Genomic DNA, 14,191 nt, shown 5'->3' on the forward strand with positions numbered 1-14,191 from the left:
GACTATACAGCCCCTTGAACAAATCTCTAACACACACTCAATTTATGATTCATCTTAAATATTAGAGGCTACACATAATTTATTTGGTCCTACTGCCATGATATTCTCCATGACTTAACTGCCCTCAAAGGTGATGTGATGTCCTTTTCCTTTCAGATAGGACAACATGCCATTTCTCTTTCACAAGGCATTCCTCTACCTGCTATTGCTGCCCAGCTCCAAAATCTCACAAAGCTTATGGTTTCTGAGCCAAGAAAGTGAATGGGATTCAGAGTGTAAAAAGGACCCTTACCACAAAGGACAGAAGTTTCAGTATAATTTGATAGCAACATAAAAAATCTGCAAAGGTGATTTACAGAACTCTTAACTAGACCTTCCAGACAAAACAGACTGCTTGATCTATAGTAAAGACAGAGAGATAGTCCATGATGTGCTAGATAGATTTGATTTAGGTTCACACACTAGAATGGACAAAGACTCCAGCTGATCACTATCTGTGCTCTGTAATATTTTGGTACTTGGAAAGATTACAGGACAGAACAAGCTACATAAGATGGCATTGCCAAAAAAACAGGAAAAACAAGATAGCAGCACCTCCTCCCATGACAATGCCAAGCCCGCTGTCGCCAAAAAACCAAGTTCAGGGAAGTTTTGCTTTGTCTGGATGATAAATGCATTCATATTAATAGAGTTACAGGACAAAGAGCCATATTACACCCTTGGCTGCATAAAAGGACAAACTAGCAGAAAATTCTCCTCTACGGGCCTAGAAACTGAGAAGAAAGCAAGGCACATCATCACCTTTCCTTTCATTTAAGAACATTCTTATGAACAGTAATGGAGAGCTAGTCAGACTGAGGACATACGCAGGTAATGCCCATGTACAAATTATACCTGCTGTATTGGAATGGAAGTGCAAGGTTGTATTAACCTCTGAACCCACTGCCCTAGTGAGGAATTAAGTGAAAGGAGAATAGAAGGATAATATAACAGCACTTGAATCTTTTATGGATGCAGCTGGACCACAGTGAGATAGACCAGTTAAAGAATGCATCCAGTTTTCCTGCCTTCTCAACCAATTTGATAATTCAATGTACAGCAGCTTAACCCTGTAACTCTCATTTCACGGAGACCCAAGAAAACACTAACTAGAACCACCTAAAATAAGCAGACACACCACACTGAAGTAAAAAAAAAAAAATCATCCCTCCAAAACCTGAGAGCTCAAGTCATATACAATATGATCTGTATACAACATGTTAACTTTTATCCTTTCCACGCACGGCTAGAACTTTTACAACAATCCAAATTTTCTTCCAGTCCTAAGTATAGTATTAGAGTTTTAGTCTTGCAAACTTAGTATTTTTTATAACATACCCATTTTATTTATTTGCTTTTTCAGTATACAAATGGCATAAACTTCTAAGAGAGTGCTGCTTTTAGGAAAAAAATTCAGAATTCTGTGTAACAAAAAAAGATGGACTGAAGCTCTTCTACTGATAAATAAAACTCTTTGAAAAAGAAGTGAGAGATTATTCATTGACACAGCATGTATAAAATTCATAAATGTAAGGCTTTAAAAAAGCACTTGGGCAGTAGTCTGAAACGGACTTCAAAACTTTAGAATGTTTTATCAATAGTTCAAAAATATTTTTGATTTTGATATATGCTGTCTTGCTACCATGCATTTTCTATGAACTTTTCTTATAAACTACTGAATTTGAATGATAGATTATCAAACTGGACCAGATGTATTTGTTTACCTCAAGCTGCATACAATTACCTGAGAAAGATTAATACTAGCAATCAGTGAGAAGCATCAAGGGTTCACCACTCAATTTGATATTAATCAAAGGAGGCAAGGAGGAAAAAAAGATTAATCGGGGGGAGAGGGAACATTTTACCATCTTGAGATTTAAATCTCAATGACAGGACAGGACTCAGTCCACAGTGGGAGGAATAATCCATAGATACCCCTGTGCAAAAGCACAGAAGCCAGAACCAAGACTTCATCAGATAGTGGAGAGAAAACAGAAAGAAAGCATACTTGCACAAAAGCATACACACACTGTTTTAGCCAAGGCAGAAATACACAATTTACAGACAAAGGGGCATTGGAAACTTCTGCATAAGAAAAATAAATTAAAAAAATCAGTACAGATGTCAGGTCTTGCTAGCAAACCAAGGCATCCTGTGGACCATGACTAATCAATTACAGAAGAAAAACACTTTTTCCTCCAATGTATTTTTCCCTCCCTGAGTATTTTTATTATTTGTTTTACACTAGTGGCCATTTTCCATCCACTTAACTAGAGGCTGAATATTACCCCAGTCATTTAGGGGGAAATAAATGCGTAGAACCACTCACATGCTACATTTTAAAAAGCACAGATTTACAGATTAAAAATTTGAGGTTTAGCAAAAAAAAAATAAATCACTGAAGACAGCTGGTACTAACCTAGCCTTCACCTCTTATCACACTGATGAGCAACCTCTCCAATTTTTTAGTGATCATCTTCAACAATAATCAGACTTCTGTGAAAGTGGCTTAAGATTTCACCCTTTATTTTATACCAAGAGTCTACAAACAGCCAACAAACTCCCCGCCCAGTTTCTGCAAGCAACAGATGGGGGAGACGGAAGAAGGAAACTCAAACTTTCCCCACTCAGGAGTCACACAATTTACAGTTGCTCCATATCAAAGACCCTACTGGTCACTAATTACAGCTTTTGTCACACAGAAAAATCCTAGTTCAATGAATTCTTTGAAAACCACTTAAAGACAGTATACCTCAGGGTTCCAAAACTCTTATAAAAAGCAATCGCTCTTACTAGATGCATAATACTTCTTGGCATGACAATTGTGTTGTTTGTTGGTTTGTTTGTTTTTTTAACTGGCATTTATAGCCTATCATTGAAAAAACAGCAAAAGCCTTGAAACAAATGTTGTCTACATAAAAAGTAAATTTATATATAAATTATTAAAGTCTAGACAGGCAGTAGTTTCTATTAGACTTCTCCAAAACCACTGAAGAGGGAAGCAGAACAAACAGATTTTGCATCATCAGCAGACTTCCCAACCAGCAGTTCGTATTATGGTGAAAAGTTAATTTCTGTGATCTTCAGTTCTTTAGTATTTTCAAAGCAAAGGCAATGGGTGGGACAGAATCAGTGAGAATTAATGCATATATCAAAGAGTTTAGTTAATGACAAGCTCAAAAATATTTTCTATAATATTGCAAACTATACTCCACGCTGTGCAGGCACCAGGGAAATTTCCACGTACGACGTTAAATGTAATTTGCTGATTCTATTCTGCTCTTTAACACTCAGTACTGAAAGACACAAACTCAGTCAGTGTCTGACAATATCAAAAAACAAAAGGGTTTGCACTGAAAAATGCTCTTTTTGACTATCTTATGCTTATTTCAGCATGCAAGACCAAAGAGTACATAGAGCAAAACAGCACGTCCTAGTGTTAACAGAGAACAAGAATCTGATGTTGAGGCAAACAAGAAGAAAAAGAATGCCTTTTATCATTCATGCCCTTCAGTTCTTAAGTAACATGTTTCTCATTTCTAAAAGAAATCAAACTATTTATGTCTCCACAAGTTGTTATATGTTGTGCTTTTCACATGATACCATTTAAAATTACAATTACTTACATATTCTATTTCATTATTTCATCAACTAGCATATTTTCACTTTCCTCCAACATTAACTAATACTGCAACCAAGATGTTGTGATACCATGAAGGTGTTCCTGTATTTGTGTCCTCTCTTCCTGAGCAACTGTATTTACAGTTGTATGTGTGAAAATTAATTCCCTTGATGACCCGACTATCCATCATTTAGTCCCTCCTTAAGGGGTCTGAAGAAAAGGGAATAAGGATTCCATGACAGAAAGGATGAAAAAACAAGCAAGGAACTGCAGCTTGAATGAGACAGCTCAACATCCCATTTATATTTCTTCAGCTACGTGGAAACATCTCCCATCTTTCAGATACAGCCACGACCACTGCTGATGTCTCCAATCCAGAGCACTGACCTAACTGCTACCAACACGCTGCTGTAATACAGACTTTCATGGCCAGTACAGCAGTTCCCAGTGTTTGGATTCTTTCAGTTCCTAGGGTTCCCCTCTGAACAACAAGTCAGCCCATGCGGGGGGACACAAGCTTCAAAAAAGGCAGATCACGGAAAATTTCCAATAAAGCTTTTTTTAAAAAAAGATTACAGAAGTTTTCAGCTTGGAGGACCTTTCTACTTCTGTTGGTATTCAGAAGCCTAAGCAATGTTCAATAGAAGTACTATTGTGGATCAGGTCACCTCTCCCATCATCCTCCCCTGGCAATCACCAGTTTATTGAGTTCCTGAGCTGTTGAGCTGCTCAGTCAAATCTAATAGTCACTAATGGTCTGTGACTTTAATTTCTCTAATCCCTTTCTGAACACATTTACACTTTTAATCCACATGACATATTGTTCCAGTAACACAGCTATAACTAAGCAGTTCATAAAGAGCAGTTTCTTTTGTTTGCCATGAATACAGTAACCTATCTTCGCAATTTTCACTAGAGAAGAATGTGCTAAGGGTCTTGAAGGACCCCGTAATGGTTCAGTCACCTGACTTTTACCAGCCACCCAGCAGCAAATGTTTGCAGCTACCAAAACCAGAACGTTTTCTTCTGCCACCACACTGTCAAATCCAAACAATCTTCCAGCACATAAAATATTGCTATTCTGAAGACAACACATGCAAATAAAATTACAACATGGTAATAAAAACTTTTTTAGTGTTTTCTTTAGTATTTTGTGACAAACAACTAAAAGTAGGTTTAACATTTCCTTCCTTTACATATCGTATTCCTCAAATTCACAGAGGACAGAACTGTACCAAGGAGCAAGGAAAAAGGGACAAGAAAACTGTTCTTGCTGGAACTGTTTGCCAGTAGATTAAAGCAAACACTAGTGCTAGTGTGATCTAATGATACCAAAAACTACTGAAAACAAGAAAAAACCCAACTAATTTTCACAATGTATCACACATCTGAATCAGCAGAGTCCTGTAACAACCATCATGAGCATACAAATTTTAACTTGACATACAGGAGTTCTGCAAAGCTATTTCAGTAATTCAGCTCTACATGTTAGCCCATGAGCTTAAAGCTCCAGGCTGATTTGGCTGTTCCACAGATGTGATAACCTAACTGCAAAGCCACTCAATAAATGACTCTATATAGCTGATGAAACAAACTTTCATCACTGCCAGCTAGCAAATCTTTATAATCGGATAATCTTTAAATTCTTTATTAAGGTCATTCAAGGGACTACAATGACAGGGCACGCTGAAAAATTAAGCTGTTCAAAATTTAAGGTTCTTGAGAATTAGCTCCTTTTTCCAAGCATGTACATTTGCCAAATAAATAGCATTAGAAGAAACTTCTTTCAGGAAACATAAATCTAATGTCTTGCAGTTTCCTCAAAAACTTACAGTGTCTATTTCTTCCAGTTCCTACTAAATGGATCAGTACAGCAGGCTTCCCAGGCAAGTTTCTTATTTTTGGAGTTTGAACAAATTTACAATTAAAAGAGATGAAGACCAACAGTTCTAAAAAAAAAAAAAAAACACCCCACCACCTAGAAAAACCCCAAGAAAACAAATCAATCACAAAACCACGCCACACATCAGTCATTAAACATGACCACATTAAACAGGAGCAACCTTTTATCAGGGAGAAATCTCAGCTAACAGAAGCCTCCACCACCAGCACATCAGATGATAGGGACATTGTGGCAGGGCCCATAAACCTGGATTAGAGGGAACTGAAGGTGCCCCAGCATACCTTGAATGCGCCCACTTTTTTTTTTTTTCTTCTTTCCCCCTACCTTCTTTTTCTAGGCTGTGTACACTGCCAATTTTTAATATTTCGAAGGATTCATTAGACGTTATCATGTTTTGCTGCTACTCCTTGTACAGATATCTGACACTAATCAATCAGTAAGATGACTTCTTCTGCAAGTGTTTCTGAAATCCTCCTTCAAATGGTTAAGAGGAAATTCCTTCAAGTGCAGGGCACTGGTTTAAGAACAAAGATGACTGAAGATACACAAGAAGTCTAAAAGATCTCTGTGAAGGTTGGACAGAATTTCTTTTCTCCTAAAAAACCTGAGATGATAAATTCTTCACTGAAAAGTACAGAGAGAGCTTATTGACAAATAAATCTCTGATTAGTACATGCATACAGGCACTTATTTCCTGTAAGTCAAATTAATCTAAAGGAGTCCAATTTTGAGACTTACAGAAGATGAAAGCAAACTGGCTTCAGAAGCATAAACAAAAAAAATGCACCTCAATAACTGAGAAAGTTAAAACACACAAAGGCACTTGAAAGAAATACCGTAAGAAATAACCTCTGAAGAAGAAAAAGAGTAAATCACCTGTTGAAACACACCATTAAGGAAGTTACATATAATCTTTAGTTAGGCTGCTGGAGGGATAACACTACATAAACCTAACCACACAATTGTCCAGTCAGTGATGTATACTGCTGTTACTCACTGACATTACAAAGTAAAGAATAAAAGTAGCACTTGTATCACTGTATTGACAATTTGCTTGCCTGGGATTCAAACTCCCAAGTTAATTATTTGAAGGCAAGTACAGCTTTGCATTAACTTAGGAAAAGTGAGCTATTATTCCACTGACCGTAACCCTAAGCACTAGGAAGGTTTCCACTTGTTGATTTTACAGTAAAGATACTAAATGGCAAAACATCCACTTCCTTCCCCTGCTCCAACTTTTCTCTGTTCTGAAACACTGAATTACTTGGAGACAAATGGTCATCAAGTACAAGTGATCATCAAGTACAATCAGTAATAATACACTGTTGTACTTGATGAAATGTGACAAGAGAAGTAGAATCAGCAAGATTTTTTTACAGTACTGATACTCTGATGAGAAAACTAGGTACAAAACTTACATAAAATTTAACCACCTATGTAAGACATTAATAAAAATCTATATACTCCATTTGTTCATGCCTCTATTACTTAAAAGCGATATGCAAGTCCAAATCTTTAATCTCTTAAACCAGGAACAACTTTGCTACGAAGCACAACTATTTCTAACAGTTTCACGTTTGAAACTCTAATTTAGACCCCCTCTTTAGTTCTTTTAATCTTTTAAAATTACAATATAAAGAAGCAGTTAGCAGAAGTCAACAGCTCCATCCAGAAAGATGAAACATTTAACACCGAATAAGGTTGCTTACAAGTTTGAAATTTTGCAGTTGATATTTCAACAGCAAGGTCTCTGAACGTCTGCTGTGCAGCAGACATGGCTTTATAAGAGAAGTCCCATTACCTTTCCCTGGTGACCCTAAGAAAACTCTGGAACCACCAGTGTCACAGGTTTATTGGGTATTTCACATCCTCCTTGTAGCCACTCACGTCTCTACGAAAACCTGAGAATACAGGAGCCAATCTACACACTATTGAAATGCTAAAAAATCAATATTAAAGAGGAAAAAATCCTCAACTGAAACATAAAGTTAATCACTGGGAACCAATTCCCCTGCACAAACAGGGAGCTGCAAATGAGAATGTCTATAGCCCTTGAGATAATGAGATAAGCCATGTTCTGTGGGTACTCAGTAATATCTTTAAAAGCCTTTGCACTCAGTTCCTTGGGGTTTCTCTGCAACAGGTTTTGAGGGCCTGCCCACTACCTGAGCACAACACTTGCTATTACATGAATAAAGACAGACTGGAATGGACAGAAGACTCTGAAAAGCTTACATTCCCAAGCATACAACTTTACTGTAAATATTTACATTAACAACTCTTTATCCTTTCAATCTCAATTCTGAAATAGCACTGAAGTCAACAGAGAATGCAACAATTTCTAATACACTGACATAATTATGCTATTGCAATGAACTAGTATCCTTAGTTTTGCCCAACATACAGCAGTGGTGATAGGTTTCCAACGTACCAGGACATCCTGGAAACTGCTAGTAAGACTATTGTCATCTGGCTGCTACAGAACATCAGTTGCACCTACATACATACACACAGTTAAAAGTATTTCACAGCTATTGTGATACTGGATATGAAACACAGGAGAACTTGGTATTTCCACTGATTTATCCAGTAAGAGTCAAGCATTCATTACAATACAAAGCACATTCTACCTTCAAAACATGAGGAATTTGTATGATCCAACAGCCTTCTCCCCTCAACAAATTATAGAGCAACAAACAAAACTGGATTTCAGGAAAAGGTCTGATGGGAAAGAGCCTCTTTTTAAGTTCTTCTGCTTGAGAAAGGCTGTTAAACAGGAGTATTCCCTATTAAACTCAGCATCAGTTTCAAGCTTACAGCACAAATAAAAATCACCAGCAACAGCATCATTCAAGAAAAGTCACCCAAGTAGCCTTTTGTCTCAAGATTTTATTTTTCTTTCCTAAATAAAACAGACTTCAGATATGCCACCTCTGTGGTACCTCTCCGCACATGTGCCTGAAACCAAGTACCTACACTACATACAAACATTGTTAAAGATGACATCAACACCATACGAATGCCATTTGCAGATTCACTTTCAAAAATTTCAACAAGCTCTCCAGGATGTTCCCTCCCATCTCTCCCACAGATACAGACAAATGTTCTTTACTAAGACAATTTTCAAGAAACAAATGAACAAAAAAAATTCTTTATGCAGAGTTAGGAGAACACGCTAGAAAAGCACGTCCTTCCTCCAACAAAGTAGAATCACACGGAAGTTAAAATGTCTTCACCTCAGAGTCTACTGAAAAAAGCTGTATGTTTTTCGACAGCATCAGATTAGTTCACAAAGAGATTTGTGTATCATTCCTAACTTGGGCACTCAAATTTTCATCATTTTTAAGGCAGTCGATTCTTCTCCCTGTGTTTTACTTCTAGCTACAAAATGGGAGACAAAGCTTCACCATCTTTTCCAAGTGCCCCATCTCATCTAATTTAATGAGACTGTTTGAAGCAGGAACAATGAGCTGACAACACCTAGTCCTAAATCTGACATTACCCTTTTGTCTACAAATCCTTAATAACACTTAAGGTCCTGCAAAACTCCAGGATTCCCTATAAATACCAGCAATCAAAAATCAGCAGTTTTAATACTGGGTGTTCCTTTAATTCTTGATACATTACATACAGACATTTCTGCAGCATATTAAATTTACACATAAAAGATAAAGAGCAACAGATGAAACCCTGAGAACAAAGCTTTCTCACCTCTGTTACTCTTTCTATGGAGTTTCATAAGCTAACTGGAGCAGATCTCTATCCTGGCAATTGAATTTCAAATTCACAAGGCATATCGTTGTTCCAAGGCAGCCTACCCAATTCATTGCCTTTTATGAAAGTATTTTAATAGATAATGATGCACAAAGAATACGCCTAGTTGCTTACTAGCTATTTAACTGGCATAGGAGAAAGAGAAGCCCGGACAAAATAAACCCGGCACTGAAGAGTCATCTTCTGCCCTTCCCATCTGCAAATGCCCGCTTCCTTCTCTACACTCAGGAGGAGGTGGGGCTGGGAAACACTTCTTTCAGTGTTTCTGTTCCACCCTTCTTTACAGATGCACAGATTTCATTAATAGTTAACTGGCGACATACAACATTAACTTAACTCTGGTATTCATAGCTTTCCATCCACACTTGTCCCATGGTAAACAACACCTTGGGGCAACTGCTTACAAATATTTCCTGCACCATGACGCACTACCCCAAGACTTGCCTTTCAGTCTCTTTGTCTCACCGACTAGTTCATTTGAAAACAGTAGAATTCCAGCCAATTCTTCTGTGAACAGAGAAAAGAAAGTGTGACTGATAGAGCAAGCATCAGGCTGCTAACCAACACTCCCTCTCAAATGTCCAAAATGCAGCAGCCCGATCGGTACTTACAAGCTCTTAGGTTTAACAGACTCCTGGTGAAATCGCTTTGAATTTTACCAGTATCATCAATGGACTAAAGGTTCTAGCCTTGTCACGCAAGTAAACTGGAAAGCTCTTCAAAAGCAAATCACTCCCTTTAAAGAGCTGACCTTACTCTTGTTCAAGTTAGTAAGTCTTGACAGGTGCTCTGAAAAACCACTAGAGAGACTTAAGTGTAAGATCTCCTTAACTGCAAAGGACTTGGAACAAGAGGATGCCTACATTAAGCAGGCCCTCTGGGCCACACTGTCGAGTATTTCAACATATAAACATTTGAAGCCATTTAACGTACAGCAATATTCAGAGACTTCAGCGATAAAGAGGAGCTTTGTCCAACTGACTGGCACTTCAACAATAAACTCCATTTAAGAGTCTGCCCAGTCTCATTTTATCTGTCTAATTACTTACCTCTCTTGCAGGAATAGCGTGCTATTATGGTTTGCTGATTAAGATTTGAAGGCACTTTGAAGATTTATTGCACTATACAACTGCTAATTATTATTGTTCATACCTGCTTTCAGTTGGGAGGAAAATAGCTATGTGCCAAATAATTTCTGTTCCACATGTAAAAGTGAAAATATTTCCTTTGCTGTGCTCTTCAAAAGGAAACAGAAAAAAAGACTGCATTTTAACTTGCAGTTCTTCACTATCATACTTACTCTAGGTTTATAAGAATCACATGGCAGAAAAAAAATCCCACCATAAAGGAAAAAAAAGGAAGAAGCATACCACCTTTCTTCTGACCAGAACAGGCAAACACAACGTTTGTGCCTTGGTAACTTCCCATCCACAGGAATGCAACCTCCTCCCTTTCCTAAGCTTCTTCACTACTTCTCTTTGAGGTATCCAAAATGACAATGCTATGCACAAGTTATCACAGGCTCAAGATGACCAGTTATTTACCACCCATCCATACCACAGCCCATTTTTCCTTTCAAAGGCTTTTGAAACCGTGCATAGACTACTGGATCCCACACTGTTATCCTGGTGAAAAGAGGTACTGCACACTTACTTTCCTTTAACATTCAGCCCGTCCAGGCCACAGCCACCCAAGTGTCTTCCAGTCCGTGGCTCTCATAGCCTCCAACTCCACTCAACAAGTCTCAGAATGATAGGATTTCATATTTTTTTTTAATTAAGCTGTTATAACGACACCCTACGATACAGTCTGTCTCCTTTTATACCTGGTGTATTCTAAAGTATTTAGTTTTACTGCACCTTTAACTTCAAAAAAAACCCCAATTCACACACTGAGTAGAATAGAGCGTGAATTGAAAAAAAATCAATACAAAAATCTTCATCTACAGAAGGTTCAGGTTTTTTTTCTATCACGCAACAGCAGAAGAAAAAAAGTCCCATTGTAGGAGGAATACAAGTTATATGCTTTTACAATCAAACAGGACTGCTAGGTTAAAAACAAGAAATAAAACACCTTAAGAAGTTAGGCTGTAGGTTTTTCTATCTCTTGCTGTCATTCTTTTCTTTCCTAAAATTGGTGCTTACATTTAAAAACTGTTTATGGAAAGACGTACTTGTTGGCAGATAAAAAAAGACACCGCAGATGAAATACCTATGCCCAATGTGAAAGCTGAACAGACAGGCACGTTTGATAACACTAGGAGTGGTAGCAAGTTCTGTTGTAATTGCACTACGAAAAGATTCCAAGACTAGATTTACTCCTTCCTCACCAGTATTTCTTGCACAAGAATCAAACTAAGTTGTTTGGCTATTTGTATTTGTATCCTCTTTGATTCTAACTCTTGTGGAAATGTCTTTAGAACATACTCCTGGTCATCCAAAGACAGACTTGCACAGGCAGAGTACCATTCAGAGGCCTGATGCATAATTCGAACACAGAAAGTAGTCCTGCTCTGGAGTCATTACTTGAGGTATTAAATGTCATCACTTCACTAGCCTGAGCCCAAACAAATGACCTGGAAGTCAAGACACCCAGGAACAAGACACCTAGGAACAGCGCTCTCACACAAGGTTCAGCCCCCAGGAGAAAGTCTGCGTGTTCTGACCCAGTTTCACCATACAGCTTCATAAAACGTATTCTCTTCCCACCAAAAAGGCTTCATGAGCTGATCACGGTTACTGCCCCAGCTAGTTCCACATGCAAAGACTTTCATATTCCCTTCTCCAAAACTCACACCTTAATAAGATGGCTAGACACATTACCTGCAACCAACCTTACAGTTTTCATGTCCGACATTTACTTCTGATCCCACCTACAAAACCAAACCGGTTCCCAAATGTTTCCCTAATAAACAGAAGGGATACAGAGCAGCTCCTGGCGGTTCCTTATGAAGTCACTGCCTTTGTTGTTTTAAACATGCAATTTAAATAGAATGACACAATCTAGAATATGAGAGAGATTATGCTGCGGTCTGCGGAGGTGTCGATTGCTAGGAGATAAAAAGCCAGCGAAACCTACGCTATTTCTCATCACAGGCCAACAGATTCAGACTTCATTTCTGCCCCTCCAAAAACGTTAACGAGGCAGAAAGTTTGCCTCTGTTAAGAAGTTCGGGGGGTTGCTTTGTGTGGTTTGCGTAAGCAAAACCAAGCTCCTCGCCGCCGGCTGGCGCAAACCGCCACGCGTGTGCCGCCGGTACCAAAAGCCCAGCTCACCCCAGGGTCGGCGGAGCAGGAGGGCCCGGGGCAGAGCCCACACCACCCGCCGCGCTCTGCGCGGCCTTCCTGCCCCTCCTCCCGCGTCCCCCAGCCCGGCTGCCCCCCGGCCCTAGCGCGGTCGGGGCGCGGGCCCGTACCTCAGCATGCCCGCACGGCCCGGCGGGGGGCAGAGCCCGCCGCCCCACCGCAGGACCCGCGCCGCCGGCAACCCGTGCCCCGCGGCACAGCAGCCACGACAGTCGATGCCCCCCCACCCCGTCGGGGGAGGACGCCGGGAAGCTCCGCGGCCCCAGCCCCCACCCGCCACGAAGGATTCCGCGGCCCCAGCCCACCCCCTCCCCCGCCGCGAAGGGCTCCCCGGCACGCAGCGACAAGCGGCCTCGATAAGCCACGGACCTACCGGCCGGTTCTAGAGACGCCGCCGCTGGCGCATTCAGGGCGGTGATGGAGCTGAGAAGCCCGAAGCTTCGCCCTCCCCCGCAGCAGCGCTCGCTTAAGGCTGTGGTCGGCGCCTGCAAGGGAGCGCGGGGAGGCGGTCAGAGCGGAGCGGCATCTCTTCCCGCGCCGGCAGCCTGTTACGACGCCCTTCTCCCGCACGGCGCAGGGAGGGCGGGAGCGGCGGCACTCCCCGACCCGCGACTCGCTCGCTCGCTCGCCCCCTCCCTCCCTCCCTCCCTCCCTCCCTCCGTCCGTCCGTCCGTCCGTACACGGCCAGCCAGCCGCCAGCAGCCGTCCCCCCCCTCGACCCGGCTATCGCAGCCGCGGGTACCCACCGCGGCCGCCCGGCCCGCCGGCCCCGGCCCTCCCGGTGCCCGCTGCGCTCCGCTCCACCGGCCGCTGCCCCCTCAGGGCCGCCAGCAGCGCGGGGAGGCGGCCGCGCAGCCGCCCTCCGCCCCCGACGGCCCCGCCCTCCCTCACACCCCTGAGGCGGCGGGGAAGCTGCTGACACAGGCCCGGCCCCGCCTTCTCCCTCAGCGCGCGGCCCGGCCCCGGCCCCGGCCCCTTCCCGCCCTCAGCGCGCGGCCCGGCCCCTTCCCGCCCACAGCGCGCGGCAGGAGCTCGAAGGTAACTTGGAAATCACTTGAGAATCGGGCGGGAGAGGGGGAGCGGCTGCGCCGGTAACGGCGACCTGGCTGTGGCCCCAGAGGTGGGGTTTTTCGGGGATGACCTCCGTGCCGGCGGCTCCCAGCCCTTGGCGCTTACATTGGCAGCCTTGGCTCTCTGTCACGGGAATGCCGTGTCCTTCGTCCATCGCCCATCCCTGAGGGGGCTGAAGCCAAGAGCAGAGCCGCCCGTGAACGGGCGTGTGATTTCCCATCATTAGCCACGTTGTTCGGCGGTGAAATAGAAAAAAAAAATAATTTCACAAAGCAAACTTACACAAACAAAAGCGTTAATGGCAAAGTTTTTAAATACGGCCGGTTGTCTTCAGCCCGTCAGACAAATTGTGGTGAGGGAAAGGTCTACTTGGCTGGGTGGAAAGCTTTTTCTTAAAAATAAGGCTTCTTTTTCCACTTTGAATGTGCAGTCCACCGTGGGGACCCACTGACCACTTGTGCCGTAGGGCAGGGGATT

General features: G+C 41.8%; 1 protein-coding gene across 5 annotated transcripts in view; it reads right to left on the minus strand.

The window, feature by feature from the left end:
- PTPN13 (protein tyrosine phosphatase non-receptor type 13) overlaps nucleotides 1-13,462 on the minus strand; it is a 126,516-nt gene extending 113,054 nt beyond the window's left edge. For 2 of the 5 annotated variants that reach the window (XM_055796985.1, XM_055796981.1), the window contains exon 1: nucleotides 13,017-13,166. The gene's annotated coding sequence lies outside the window, so the exon portion shown is untranslated. Of the gene's footprint in view, nucleotides 1-13,012; nucleotides 13,167-13,389 lie in introns of those variants that run through there. The other 3 variants (XM_055796983.1, XM_055796982.1, XM_055796984.1) reach the window with 3 other exon arrangements.
- Between the last annotated feature and the right edge of the window lie 729 nt (nucleotides 13,463-14,191).

The sequence above is a fragment of the Falco peregrinus genome, chromosome 2 (assembly GCF_023634155.1).
Source record: "Falco peregrinus isolate bFalPer1 chromosome 2, bFalPer1.pri, whole genome shotgun sequence".
Classification (NCBI taxonomy): Eukaryota; Metazoa; Chordata; class Aves; order Falconiformes; family Falconidae; genus Falco; species Falco peregrinus.